Below are 14,371 nucleotides of genomic sequence, written 5' to 3' on the forward strand. Positions count from 1 at the left end.
CCAAGAGAGTGAGCTTCTTTTGGGCAGAGAGCTGGCTGGAAAGGCAGGCTTGGAATTATGAGCAAAGAAACTGTTCTTTGTTCCAATTGTGCTGAGAGAAACAGGCCATTGTGTGCGTTCTTTGTAATTAAACAAGATTGCACCAAAGAAACACCAGACTGGATCCTTAATTTCTCTTCCTAATGAAAACAACCAAGCTAAGCCCTAAATATTGGAAAATTGTTCAGGTTAGAGGAGCAAGGATATTATCATAATTTTGCTCACCCAAATATTATCCAGGTGAAACTAGCGCAGCAGCAAGGTACTCCAGCCCTTTCTGAATCTACCAGGAAAGGGTAATTGAATGATGCATAATTCAGCTTCATGCTTCATGTCTCCTCACCCACCAACTTAGTGGGAGAATCCCCTGCCTGAGTGCACTCCAGGTAGACTGAACATGGGACACCCCGATGCTGGGTTTGCCAAGAGGCCTCAGGGAGTTAGGCGCTCGCCTCCCATTGGAGTTCAAAGGGATTTGGGTGCCTAGACTAAGTGCTTTGGGGTCCTGGGCCATGACTGGGTCTGCGAGACACTATCACAACACAACTATTTAATAGTAATAGGTCCCTGAGGCGCCTTTGCAAATCCCAGCCAGAGCCTTAGGGTACGTCTACAATGCAAAAAGTCCCGCAGCAGCGAGTCTTAGAGCCCCCGTCAACTGACTCGGGCAGCAGGGCTACAAACAGTAGTGTAGACATTCGGGCTTGGGGTGCAGACGGGGCTCTGAGAACCTCCCCCTCACCGGATTTCCGAGCCCAGGCTCCAGCCTGAGCCTGAATGTCTCAACTGCCATTCTCAGTCCCACAGCCTGAGTCAACTGAGCCGGGCTCTTTTTTCGCTGTGTAGACGTACCCTCGGTGCCATTACAACATATGGGATCTGTTTAAAAAACCGAACTCCCATCATCCAAACTCCCGTCACTGTGCTGGGGCAATTGCTCCTCTGCCCCTTTGTGGCCTCCTCGAGGGCACCCCACTCCGATCTCAGGCTTCTAGCCATAGCCGCCGACCCCGGGGGTGCTCCGGGGCTGGAGCCCCCATGGAAAAAAATAGTGGGTCAGCACCCACCAGCCACAGCTCTTGGGCAGCACCACCGGTCAGCTAATCAGGGGCACCGCCAAAGAGATGATTGGAGGCACCACTCGGGGAGGCGCTTGCGGGAGGGTGGAGAGCAGCAAGCGGCGGGCAGGTGGGCGGGGCCTCGGGGAGGGGGCGGAGTGGGGGCGGGAAGAGGCAGAGCAAGGGTGGGGCCTTGGGGGTGGGGTGGAGTGGGGGCAGGGCCTCGGGGCAGAGTGGGGGTGGAGCACCCACTGGGAAAAGTGAAGCTCAGCGCCTGTGCTTCTAGCGGTCACCTTTCCCAGGGCGGTATCTCATCCTCCCCTCCCTCCAGGCCAGGGATTTTGGCTGCAATTTCTTCCCGAAGCTCACTGTGCTTCTCCCCGCCGGTCTCATTAGGCCTGCCCCTGCCGTTCTGCTCTCTCCTGGGGACAATGACAGGGTTTACCTGCCACCAGCCGGCCTTCCAACGGCAACGTGCTTCTTTAGAACAAAAGCAAGACAGAAAAAGTAGACCATAAAACAGTACGCGCGAGCTAGGGAATTAAAAAGAACCGATGTGTATAAGCTGGAAAGGACCCAGAGGCGAGCGACGAAGATGATCAAAGGGCGAGAACACAAGCCATAGGAGCAAAGGCTGAAAGACCTGGGCATGTTTAGTTCAGAGCAGAGGAGATTAAGCGGGAACATGACAGTGGTCTTCAACTACTTGAAAGGCTGCCATAAAAAAGATGGAGAAAAGTTGTTCTCACTTGCCACAGAGGCAGGACAAGAGGCAGTTGATTCAAACTACAGCAGAGCAATTTAGCAGATTTACCTCAGGAAAAACTGCCGAGCTGTAAGAGCAGTGGGACAATGGCACAGAGGCCTAGGGAGGTTGTGGAAGCTCCTTCACTGGAGGTTTTCAAAAGGAGGCTGGAGCCGTCCGTCTTGGGTGGTTTAGACACAACAAATCCTGCATCGTGGCAGGGAGTTAGACTAGCTGACCCTTGCGGTCCCTTCTAACCCTGTGGGTCTATGATTCTAAGCTTATCTGGTGTCACCCATCATCCACATGGGATCCTGACAAGTCCATACGCTAATGTGCCAGTTCTTTGTTCCAGACCAACTCTGACTCAGGTTGACCTATATACAGTTTGGGGGCCTCTGTCTCCCTGACCTCCTGACCCAGGTAAAACCAGTCAATGCCCCTAGCCACAGGGGCTGAAGCTTCCAGGGGCTGAGTATCTGCAGACCGGGCATTAGGAATTTGCAATAATTACCTCCCCCATGATTCCAGCTTCCACTGGAAACCCAGCCAGTGAGCCAGGAACACAACACGCACACCCCTCTCCTTGGTACATACGTCTACGAATACCTGTGCATGCATCACGCCTGGCACATCTCACTGTAATCGTCTTTTAAGAATCTATGCTTCCAAGGCCAACCTCTGTCACACCCCCGTTATCCAAACGTCACACAACTAGGGTGACCAAACAGCAAGTGTGAAAAATCGGGACGGGGTGGGGGGTAATAGGAGCTTATATAAGAAAAAGACCCAAAAATTGGGACTGTCCCTATAAAATCGGGACATCTGGTCACCCTACACACAATGCACAGTCAACCTGTGGAACTCCTTGCCAGGGGATGTTCTGAAGGCCAAAACTATAACTGGGTTCAAAAAATAACTAGATAAGTTCCTGGAGGATAGGTCAATCAATGGCTATTAGCCAGGATGGGCAGGGATGCAACCCTATGCTCTGAGTGTCCCTAGCCTCTGTTTGCCAGAAGCTAGAAATGGGCAACAGGGGATGGATCACTTGATGATTCCCTGTTCTGTTCATTCCCTCTGGGGCACCTGCCACTGGTCACTGTCGGTAGACAAGATACTGGGCTAGATGGACCTTTGGTCTGACCCAGTATGGCTGTTCTTATGTACATAGCAACAACAAAGCAGGGATATGTGTGAGGAGAGTTACCACGTAATAGCTATGGAAGGAAAGTTCTCACAAGTAATCCAAATGTTGGTATGTGCATTAAATTTTATTCCTTAAGAAATCATCTGGTTCTCTCCCTCAGTGGTTTGACTCTGCATGATGAGTCCTGAAAGGACTGAGCACTGTGCTTCGTAGAATGAAGTACAGGGGAAAAGGGGGTTTATTAGTCATCTTTGCACCCGTGACAGCTGTCCACCCAGGAAGTGCGGCAGTTAAAAGAATCTCGGTGACTCTGCAATGGTTTTAACCTTGTGAGAATTCAGCTGCACGGGGGAGCTGGCTGTTGATTGTTCATCATCCCTGATCTCTCGGAAACCACACTGGCAGCACTGTGGGTACTCCACCCACCCGGGGTGAGCAGCAGGCTGGCTTACAGGGAGGGAGCCTTCCCCGCTATCCCGGGCAGCATGCCAGCACTGGGGCAATGTAGCAGCAGTGCAAGCGAACTGCCCCAAGAAGTGCCGTATCCTCCCCACCTGGCTGACCCTTCCTGAGGGCACCTGTGACGGAAGGATACTGCCACATGACTTGCCTCCCGTCGCCAGAGAGGCTGATTCTATAGCTCTGCTCTTCCAACCCCTTGGGGAAACCCCATTCTTCTACTAAGCCAGTGCTTGGGCCCTGGTGGAACTGGACAGCCTCCCTATCTCGAGGGCCCCGATGCCCTATGAGTGTCCCCTAGGGAGTCCCCCAGCACCCTCACATCTCCAGGGAGAGCTGAGCTGTAGCAGCACAGTGCCTGAGGCACAATCACTCTGCTGAGCTCATTAGCGGGGGGCGGGAGGGGTGTATTCACTGCCCTCCTGAGTCAGAGTTTCCTTGCTGAGTTGATACCCAGCCAGGTTCCTTTCACCCTTACTTGGCCAGCGTGAGCCACTGTCATGTCATCAACGTGGGGCTGGAAAGAGCGTGGGATTCTGCCTGCCCACTGGGGTTGGGCTGTGGCCATGGGACCAGACAGCAAATGTGAAAAATCGGGACGGGGTGGGGGGTAATAGGAGCCTATATAAGAAAAAGACCCAAAAATCGGGTCTGTCCCTATAAAATCAGGACATCTGGTCACCCTACCACTGGGTGCGATTCAAAGTGCTGCCGGTCACTCTGAATGGTCTGGGAGGCAGCTGTCTGAGAGACCTCTCCCCTCGCATCCTGTCGTGGCAGATATGCTGAGAGATTCTGCTGCCAGCCCCTGGGGGTTAAACTCTCCACACCCAGCAGTAGGATTTACTCATTGAGCATCCTGGTCTATGAAACTTGCTGTCTGCCAGAACACAAGTCTGGCAGCCTTCTGAGCATGGTATAGCCATCTGGGTCAGCATTTGGCTGTGATGTAGACTGTGCTGGTAGGAGTCACCAGGTGGCACTCTTACACATAGTCACACTGGTACATGTAGTCATACAGACGCTTGTCTTTTCTTGGGTGAGGTGAGATTTTTTGAGCACTGCCAATAACTAATTAATTTCTATTAATCTAAAGATTGTATACTTAAATTGCTTCTTACATTAGTAACCAGTTATAGCATCGCATAACCTTGCTATATGTGGACATAAAACATCTTACTGTTCATATAACAGCGATATCAGGCAGTTATTGTATGAAGACTTGCATTTAGATACAAAATATTTGCAAATATATGTCTCAAAAGAAGCATATTCCCTGAAGCTTTTGGCCTCAATAGAAGCTCTGTGTGGCTCGAAAGCTTGTCTCTCTCACCAACAGAAGCTGGTCCAATAAAATATTTTACCTCCTCCACCTTGTCTCTCCAACAAAGGTTTAAAACACTTCCAATTATATGTGTTTTTCCTAGGGGGTTTCCTGAACGAAGATTTTTAGAGTTCTGTGATTATAAAATTCATTTCAATTAAGTTATTTCTACAATTCTCTGTGTGAGTTTACTTAGATTTATTACTCTGAAAGCCCACTCTCCATTCCTTTCACAATCAGATCTTTTCCTAAAACATGAATGTTTTACAAAATCTGTTTTCTTGATATAAAGATCATATCTATACCAAACTGGTATCATATACAAGAGGGATGTGTCCTAGTCTATGATAAGCCACTCCGATCTTTCTGTTTACTTTTCTCCTAGATTTACAATCTACCATCTGCAGTATATTTACAATTTGTAATTGCAGACTTGTATCAAGCATTCTGTACCAGGCACAATAATTAACTTATATACATCTTTCAAAACATAGTATAAAACAAAACAAGATAGAATATTAAAGTCAAATAGTATCAGAGGGGTAGCCGTGTTAGTCTGGATCTGTAAAAGCAGCAAAGAATCCTGTGGCACCTTATAGACTAACAGACGTTTTGCAGCATGAGCTTTCGTGGGTGAATACCCACTTCTTCGGATGCAAGTCAAAGTCAAATAGAAGTTATAATACTGCATTATAGAGTCTGTGTAAACACACATTTTGAGATAATAAACATTTTATGGCTATAAAACCATATTTACCTTCTCTGATATTTGCTTGTCCTTGGAAAACAAGGTAGAAACCTCCTAAAATTCCTTTGGTTAGCTTGAATGTTTCATATAATTAAACAAAAAAAACATATGTGCACATGAGGAATGTTTTTCAAAGCACCATATGTATGAAAGTATCGTGAACTATATTATAAGCATCAGTAAAGGCTCAGGCAAGTTGAATGACCCGATATTTAAAAATTTGTATTCATTTCATATCACTATTAAGGTCTCTCCCTATGGTGGGCAAGGGGAGCTAGGGAGGGAAAGGAGGCAGGGGTGTATCACCCAGCACAGTAAGTGGTTCTTTCACCACCTGCCGTGTCACTTTGCGTGTCTGAATGCCATGTTGCTGTGATTCAGTGCTCTGACACCAGTATGCAGCCTGCACAGTCGCACCCTGGTAGCTAGATTCCCTTTTCTGCTCCAAGTTACTCTGGTCTCTGAACAGCTTCCCAGCAAGCCTCCTGCCCTAGAGGGGACCCACGGACAACACCCCGCTTCGATGCTGGCCCTGGGTTTCTGCAGAGCCTGCACTTCAAATCCCTTCTTTTTTAACAGGGTTTGCAGGGGGTTTTTTCCGTTTTTTCAGGCTCTCTGGTCATTCCTGGTTACACAGAGCAGGCGGTTCCGAGATGGGGTTTTTGTTGCAGTTGCAAGCTGTGAAGGTCCTCCTTGGTCTCTTCCTGGCTGGACAATGCTAGGTGCTTAGAGCCAGTTTCATGTAAACAGCTGGCCTGGGCAGTGCCTTCACTGCCTGATTGCCTCACCACACTGCTGGGAGGCGATGCCCCAGTTGCGCTACAGTTACAATTACAATGTTCTACTCATGCACATATCCATTACCATAACCTGGGTACAGATCTCCTAATGCCCAGCAACATCAGGACATTACAAGCTTTCATACAAGACCTTATCGGACATATTTTTATACACAATAACATTGTCTACAAGCAGTGGAATCAATTTAGGGCTGCCACTAGGGCTGTCAATTAATCACCATTAACTCACACGATTAATTTAAAAAAATGTATTGTGATTTAAAATATTAACCCCAATTAATTGCCATTTCAATCATACTCTTAAACAATAATAGAATACCAATTGAAATGTATTAAACATTTTTAGGGTTTTTTTTACATTTTCAAATACCGGTATATTGATTTCAATTACAACACAGAATACCAAGTGTATAGTACTCACTTTACAGTATTTTTTATTACAAATATTTGTGCTGTAAAAATGGTAAACAAAAGAAATAGTATTTTTCAATTCACCTCATACATATACGGTAGTGCAAGCTCTTTATTGTGAAAGTGCAACTTACAAATGTAGATTTCTTTTTGTTACATAACTGCACTCAAAAACAAAACAATGTAAAACAAGTCCATTCAGTCCTACTTCTTGTTCAGCCAATCGCTAAGACAAACAAGTTAGTTTACATTTACAGGAGATAATACTGCTCACTTCTTATTTACAATGTCACCTGAAAGTGAGAACAGGTATTAGCATGGCACTTTTGTAGCCAGCGTTGCAAGATATTTACGTGCCAGATATGCTAAACATTCGTATGCCCCTTCATGCTTCAGCCAACATTCCAGAGGACACATTTCCATGCTAATGATGCCCCTTAAAAAAATTGTTAATTAAATTTTTGACTGAACTTCTTGGGGGAGAATTGTATGTCTCTGGCTCTGTGTTTTACTCGCATTCTGCCATGTATTTCAGTTATAGCAGTCTCGGATGACAACCCAGCACATGTTGTTCATTTTAAGAACACTTTCACTGCATATTTGACAAAACACAAAGGTACCAATGTGACCTTTCTAAAGATAGCTACAGTACTTGAGCCAAGATTTAAGAATCTGAAGTGCCATCCAAAATCTGATTAGGATGGGGTGTGGCGCATGCTTTCAGAAGTCTTAAAAGAGCAACACTCCAATATGGAAACTATAGAACCCGAACCACCAAAAAAGAAAATCAACCTTCTGCTGGTGGCATCTGACTCAGATGATGGCAACGAACATGCATCAGTCCGCACTGCTTTGGATCATTATCAAGCAGAACCCGTCATCAGCCTGTACATATGTCCTCTGGAATGGTGGGCGAAGCATGAAGGGACATATGAATCTTTAGCGCATCTGGCACGTAAATATGTTGAGACACCAGATACATCAGTGCCATGCAAATGCCAGTTCTCACTTTCAGATGACATTGTAAACAAGAAGTAAGCAGCATTATTTCCCGTAAATGTAAACAAACTTGTTTGTCTGAGTGATTGGCTGAACAAGAAGTAGGACTGAGTGGACTATCTAGGCTCTAAATTTTTACATTGTTTTATGTTTGAGTCCAGTTATTTTTTGTACATTATTCTACATTTGCAAGTTCAACTTTCATGATAAAGAGATTGCACTACAGTACTTGTGTTAAGTGAATTGAAATATTATTTCTTTTGTTTCTTTTTTACAGTGCAAATATTTGTAATAAAAAATAAATATACCGTGAGCACTGTACACTTTGTATTCTGTGTTGTGACTGAAAATCAATATAGTTGAAAATGTGGAAAACATCCAAAACTATTTAAATAAATGGTATTCTATTATTGTTTAACAGCACGATTAATCACAATTGATTTTTTTAATGTCTCGTCAGCCCTAGTTGCCACCTTTCTAATGACTGGTAACCAGACTGCCAAGGCCCTGCCTCCTGCTCTGCCTCTTCCCCCAAGACCCCACCCCTGTTCCACCTCTTCCACCAAGGCTCTGCCCCTGCTCCGCCTCTTCCGCCCCAATAAAAAAAACAGACATCAGGGCTTATCAAATGGCACCCGGCGACACAAGCTGAAACCCAGACGGTCCAGGTGAAACCCAGATAGGTGGCAACCCTAATGAAATACTTATGGGGAGGGTTCAGAACCCCCCTGTTATCACCTTGAGGTGTCTGGACCTTGATTGTCACAGGGTGACAGATCGGATGAGGAGCTGGGGGGAGGTATTGGGAACCAGAGGGGTAGGGGGGATACAGATCTGATAAGGAGGCAGGATATGGGTGGATAACTGGGACTAGCTGGGCAAAGAGATGGGGGCAAGAAGCCAGAGGGCACAGACGCTGAGATTGGGCAAGGCACCTGTGGCGGGAGATTGGGAGTGGGAGCTAGGCGGGTGGGGAATGAGGGGAGGAGGGGGGAGGCTGGAGGCCAGGCTGAGGAAGAGGGACGGATTAGATGAAGAGCTGACAGGGGAGATCTGGGACTGACCAGGCCAAGAGATTGACTCTGGGAGGAGAAACCTGAGGAGTGGTGCTTTGGACTGGCTAGGTGAGGAACATGGGACTGGGAGGAGGCAGAGACAGGGACAGGTTGGCAGGAATGGGGCAGATGGGATCACACTGGGGAGAAATGGGCAGCAAAGCCAATGCCCACGAGCGCACACTCCCCTGTCGTTGGTGTTAGTTACTTTAGAGCACAAGCTGGCACAGCAATAGCTGAGGGTCGCCAGCAGATGGAGACCATTGCCTGCCTTTGGGCCGAGGCCTAGAGCCCGCACCCAGCCCAGTAACCAGCCCGGCCTATTGGTTTGATGTCGCGTTCTGCAAGGCCAAAGGACAGTGGCACCAGTGGGGCTGTGGGAAGGGCCCGTCCCCTCGCCCTGGAGGCATGAAGCAGGGGCCAACAAGACCCCCGCGGCCTCTCTGACAGGCACACTCTGCCTGGTTTGGCAGGGGAGAGGGGGCTCCTGGGGCAGAGGGGGTGGTATCCACCTAAGGAGGTTACAGGGACGGGGTCACAGGACAGCTCATAAGAGCTGTGGAAATTAACCCTTTCTGTCCCTCTACTACAAGCCCTAATGGTCTCTCAGATCGCCCTCCCTCTCTCTAAATCCCTTACCGTCCTCTAGCCCCTTTAAGGTGAGGATCTCAAGGGGCTTCACAAACCATCATTAACTGAACCCCAAGCCTCCCCTACCTCGGGACATTTTACATGTAGGGAAACTGAGGCACAGAGCAGGGACATGGTACTGCTCCCCGGGCCAGGGGATGGCTCAGTGTCACAAGGCAAATCAATCCCAGAGCCAGGAACACAAGCCAGGAGTCCTGACCCCACCCCCCACCCTGTCCCCACATCTAACCTAGGGTTGCCAATTTCGACTGGACGTATTCCTAGAGGTTTTCTCACATGACATCATCTTTAATCAAAGATGAATATTTAATTCCTGGTGACTTCAGGACAATCCTGGAGGGTTGGCAACCCCAGTCTGACCCCTAGGCCCCAGTCATACCCTGTACACGGTGGGACCTAGGCCATGTCTTTGGGAAGAAAAGGAAGGGCTGTAGTAAGAACGTAAGAACATAAGAACGGCCGTACCAGGTCAGACCAAAGGTCCATCTAGCCCAGTAGCTGTCTACCGACAGTGGCCAATGCCAGGTGCCCCTGAGGGAGTGAACCTAACAGGCAATGATCAAGTGATCTTCCTCCTGCCATCCATCTCTGACAAACAGAGGCTAGGGACACCATTCTTTACCCATCCTGGCTAATAGCCATTTATAGACTTAACCACCATGAATTTATCCAGTTTTCTTTTAAACGCTGTAATAGTCCTAGCCTTCACAACCTCCTCAGGCAAGGAGTTCCACAAGTTGACAGTGCGCTGCGTGAAGAAGAACTTCCTTTTATTTGTTTTAAACCTGCTGCCTATTAATTTCATTTGGTGACCCCTAGTTCTTGTATTATGGGAATAAGTAAATAACTTTTCCTTATCCACTTTCTCAACATCACTCATGATTTTATAGACCTCTATCATATCCCTCCTTAGTCTCCTCTTTTCCAAACTGAAGAGTCCTAGCCTCTTTAATCTTTCCTCATATGGGACCCTCTCCAAACCCCTAATCATTTTAGTTGCCCTTTTCTGAACTTTTTCTAGTGCTAGAATATCTTTTTTGAGGTGAGAAGACCACATCTGTACACAGTATTCGAGATGTGGGTGTACCATGGATTTATATAAGGGCAATAATATATTCTCAGTCTTATTCTCTATCCCCTTTTTAATGATTCCTAACACCCTGTTTGCTTTTTTGACCGCCTCTGCACACTGCGTGGACATCTTCAGAGAACTATCCACGATGACTCCAAGATCTTTTTCCTGACTTGTTGTAGCTAAATTAGCCCCCATCATGTTGTATGTATAGTTGGGGTTATTTTTTCCAATGTGCATTACTTTACATTTATCCACATTAAATTTCATTTGCCATTTTGTTGCCCAATCACTTAGTTTTGTGAGATCTTTTTGAAGTTCTTCACAATCTGCTTTGGTCTTAACTATCTTGAGTAGTTTAGTATCATCTGCAAACTTTGCCACCTCACTGTTTACCCCTTTCTCCAGATCATTTATGAATAAATTGAATAGGATTGGTCCTAGGACTGACCCTTGGGGAACACCACTAGTTACCCCTCTCCATTCTGAGAATTTACCATTAATTCCTACCCTTTGTTCCCTGTCTTTTAACCAGTTCTCAATCCATGAAAGGACCTTCCCTTTTATCCCATGACAGCTTAATTTATGTAAGAGCCTTTGGTGAGGGACCTTGTCAAAGGCTTTCTGGAAATCTAAGTACACTATGTCCATTGGATCCCCCTTGTCCATATTTGTTGACTCCTTCAAAGAACTCTAATAGATTAGTAAGACACGATTTCCCTTTACAGAAACCATGTTGACTATTGCTCAACAGTTTATGTTTTGCTATGTGTCTATGTTCCACAGTCAACTTGTGGAACTCCTTACCTGAGGAGGTTGTGAAGGCTAGGACTATAACAATGTTTAAAAGGGGACTGGATAAATTCATGGTGGCTAAGTCCATAAATGGCTATTAGCCAGGATGGGTAAGAATGGTATTCCTAGCCTCTGTTCGTCAGAGGATGGAGATGGATGGCAGGAGAGAGATCACTTGATCATTGCCTGTTAGGTTCACTCCCTCAGGGGCACCTGGCATTGGCCACTGTCGGTAGACAGATACTGGGCTAGATGGACCTTTGATCTGACCCGGTACGGCCTTTCTTATGTTCTTATGTTCTTATGACAATTTTATTCTTAATTATTGTTTCAACTAATGTGCCCGGTACCAACGTTAGACTTACCGGTCTGTAATTGCCGGGATCCCCTCTACAGCCCTTTTTAAATATTGGCGTTACATTAGCTAACTTCCAGTCATTGGGTACCGAAGCCGATTTAAAGGACAGGTTACAAACCTTAGTTAATAGTTCCGCAACTTCACATTTGAGTTCTTTCAGAACTCTTGGGTGAATGCCATTGGGTCCCGGTGACTTGTTAATGTTGAGTTTATCAATTAATTCCAAAACCTCCTCTAGTGACACTTCAATCTGTGACAGTTCCTCAGATTTGTCACCTACAAAAGCCGGCTCAGGTTTGGGAATCTTCCTAACATCCTCAGTCGTGAAGACTGAAGCAAAGAATCCATTTAGTTTCTCCGCAATGACTTTATTGTCTTTAAGCGCTCCTTTTGTATTTCGATCATCAAGGGGCCCCACTGGTTGTTTAGCAGGCTTCCTGCTTCTGATGTACTTAAAAAACATTTTGTGTTTACCTTTGCTAGTTTTTGGCTAGCCGTTCTTCAAACTCCTCTTTGGCTTTTCTTATTACACTCTTGCACTTAATTTGGCAGTGTTTATACTCCTTTCTATTTGCCTCACTAGGATTTGACTTCCACTTTTTAAAGGAAGTCTTTTTATCGCTCACTGCTTCTTTTACATGGTTGTTAAGCCACGGTGGCTCTTTTTTAGTTCTTTTACTGTGTTTCTTAATTTGGGGTATACATTGAAGTTGGGCCTCTATTATGGTGTCTTTAAAAAGCTCCCATGCAGCTTGCAGGGATTTCACTTTAGTCACTGTACCTTTTAACTTTTGTTTAACTAACCTCCTCATTTTTGTATAGTTCCCCCTTTTGAAATTAAATGCCACAGTGTTGGGCTGTTGAGGTGTTCTTCCCACCACAGGGATGTTAACTGTTATTATATTATGGTCACTATTTGCCAGCAGTCCTGCTATAGTTACCTCTTGGACCTCTCCTGCGCTCCACTCAGGATTAAATCTAGAGTTGCCTCTCCCCTTGTGGGTTCCCGTACCAGCTGCTCCATGAAGCAGTCAGTTAAAGTATCGAGAAATTTTATCTCTGCATTTCATCCTGAAGTGAAATGTTCCCAATCAATATGGGGATAATTGAAATCCCCGACTATTATTGGGTTCTTAATTTTGATAGCCTCTCTAATTTCCCTTAGCATTTCATCATCACTATTACTGTCCTGGTCAGGTGGTCGATAATAGATCCCTAATGATATATTTTTATTAGAGCATGACATTTATATTCATAGAGATTCTATGGAACATGTGGATTCGCTTAAGATTTTTACTTCATTTGAATCTACATTTTCTTTCACATATAGTGCCACTCCTCCCCCTGCACGACCTGTTCTGTCCTTCCGGTATATTTTGTACCCCGGAATGATTGTGTCCCATTGATTGCTCTCAGTCCACCAGGTTTCTGTGATGCCTATTATATCAATATCCTCCTTTATCACAAGGCACTCTAGTTCACCCATTTAGACTTCTAGCATTTGTGTACAAGCACTTTAAAAACTTGTCTCTGTTTATTTGTCTGCCCTTTTCTGATGTGCCAGATTCTTTTTTATGTGACTGTTTATCATCTGATCTGGCTCTTACATTAGCCTCTTCCGTCCTCTGCTCCTGACTGGAGATTCTCTATCATCAGACTCTCCCCTAAGAGAAGTCTGTGTCCGATCCACACGCTCCTCTGCAGCAGTCGGCTTTCCCCCATCTCCTAGTTTAAAAACTGCTCTACAACCTTTTTAATGTTTAGTGCCAGCAGTCTGGTTCCACTTTGGTTTAGGTGGAGCCCATCTCTCCTGTATAGGCTTCTCCCATCCCAGGAGTGTCCACATGGACCCCTGCAGCCAGGCAGGGAGGTGTCAGGGGCTTGCCCCTGGATGGTATGCGAGGGTTACTGAGGCTAGCAGGCAGGGTTGGAAGCTTGTCCCCGGGGGGGGGGGGTGTGTGGATCAGGGAGAAGGATCTGATACCCTGTGCACACTCAGCTCTGGTTCGCCTGCTCCAGCAGATTCAGCTGGGTAACAGAGGAAGGACTGTGGTTGTCTCTCTCTGTTTTCCCCCTGAAACAAGGCGGAACTGTGCTGTCCCTGAGCCGGGGCCAGGCCAGGGGAGGGAGAGCATAGAGGCAGCACCTGGGAATCTCATGGCTCTAGGAGGAGCAAACTCCTTCGCTCCCAGGACGTTAGCAGAGCCAGTCTCCATGGGGCTGCTTCTACCTCATCCCGATGTTATTTTCCCAGCTCCAGTCACTTCCAGAGGCTTTTTTGACCAGCTAAACTCCTCCTCCTTCACTCAGCCCCTCTCTGCCCCTTCTGCGGCTCCCTTATATCTCCCTTTGCTGTCGGGGGGAGTGTCCTTTGGGGTAAACCCAGCTGTGATCAAATTGCCAGTCACCCCCCAAATCAGAGATGGAACCACACTGCAGAGCAACCCTGCTGGATCAGGATAGAAGGGGCGGCAGGCAGCGAGGGGAGAGTCACCTTAATGAATCCTGCTGCCAGAGAGAGGAAATAGCCCGTTCAGCTCCACAGGGCCTGATCCTGCGAGGCACCGAGCGCCCTCCTCATCAACCAGTTCATGTGCATCTCCTGGCCAGATCCTGCCCCAACCAGGCCCTTTTCTGTCCCTGAGCACTGCAGCTGCCCTGGGAAGGGGTGAGGAGCAAGGGGTGATCAGGAGGCTGGTAGGGGATG

This window comes from Mauremys mutica, chromosome 19 (assembly GCF_020497125.1).
Source record: "Mauremys mutica isolate MM-2020 ecotype Southern chromosome 19, ASM2049712v1, whole genome shotgun sequence".
NCBI classification, from domain to species: domain Eukaryota; kingdom Metazoa; phylum Chordata; order Testudines; family Geoemydidae; genus Mauremys; species Mauremys mutica.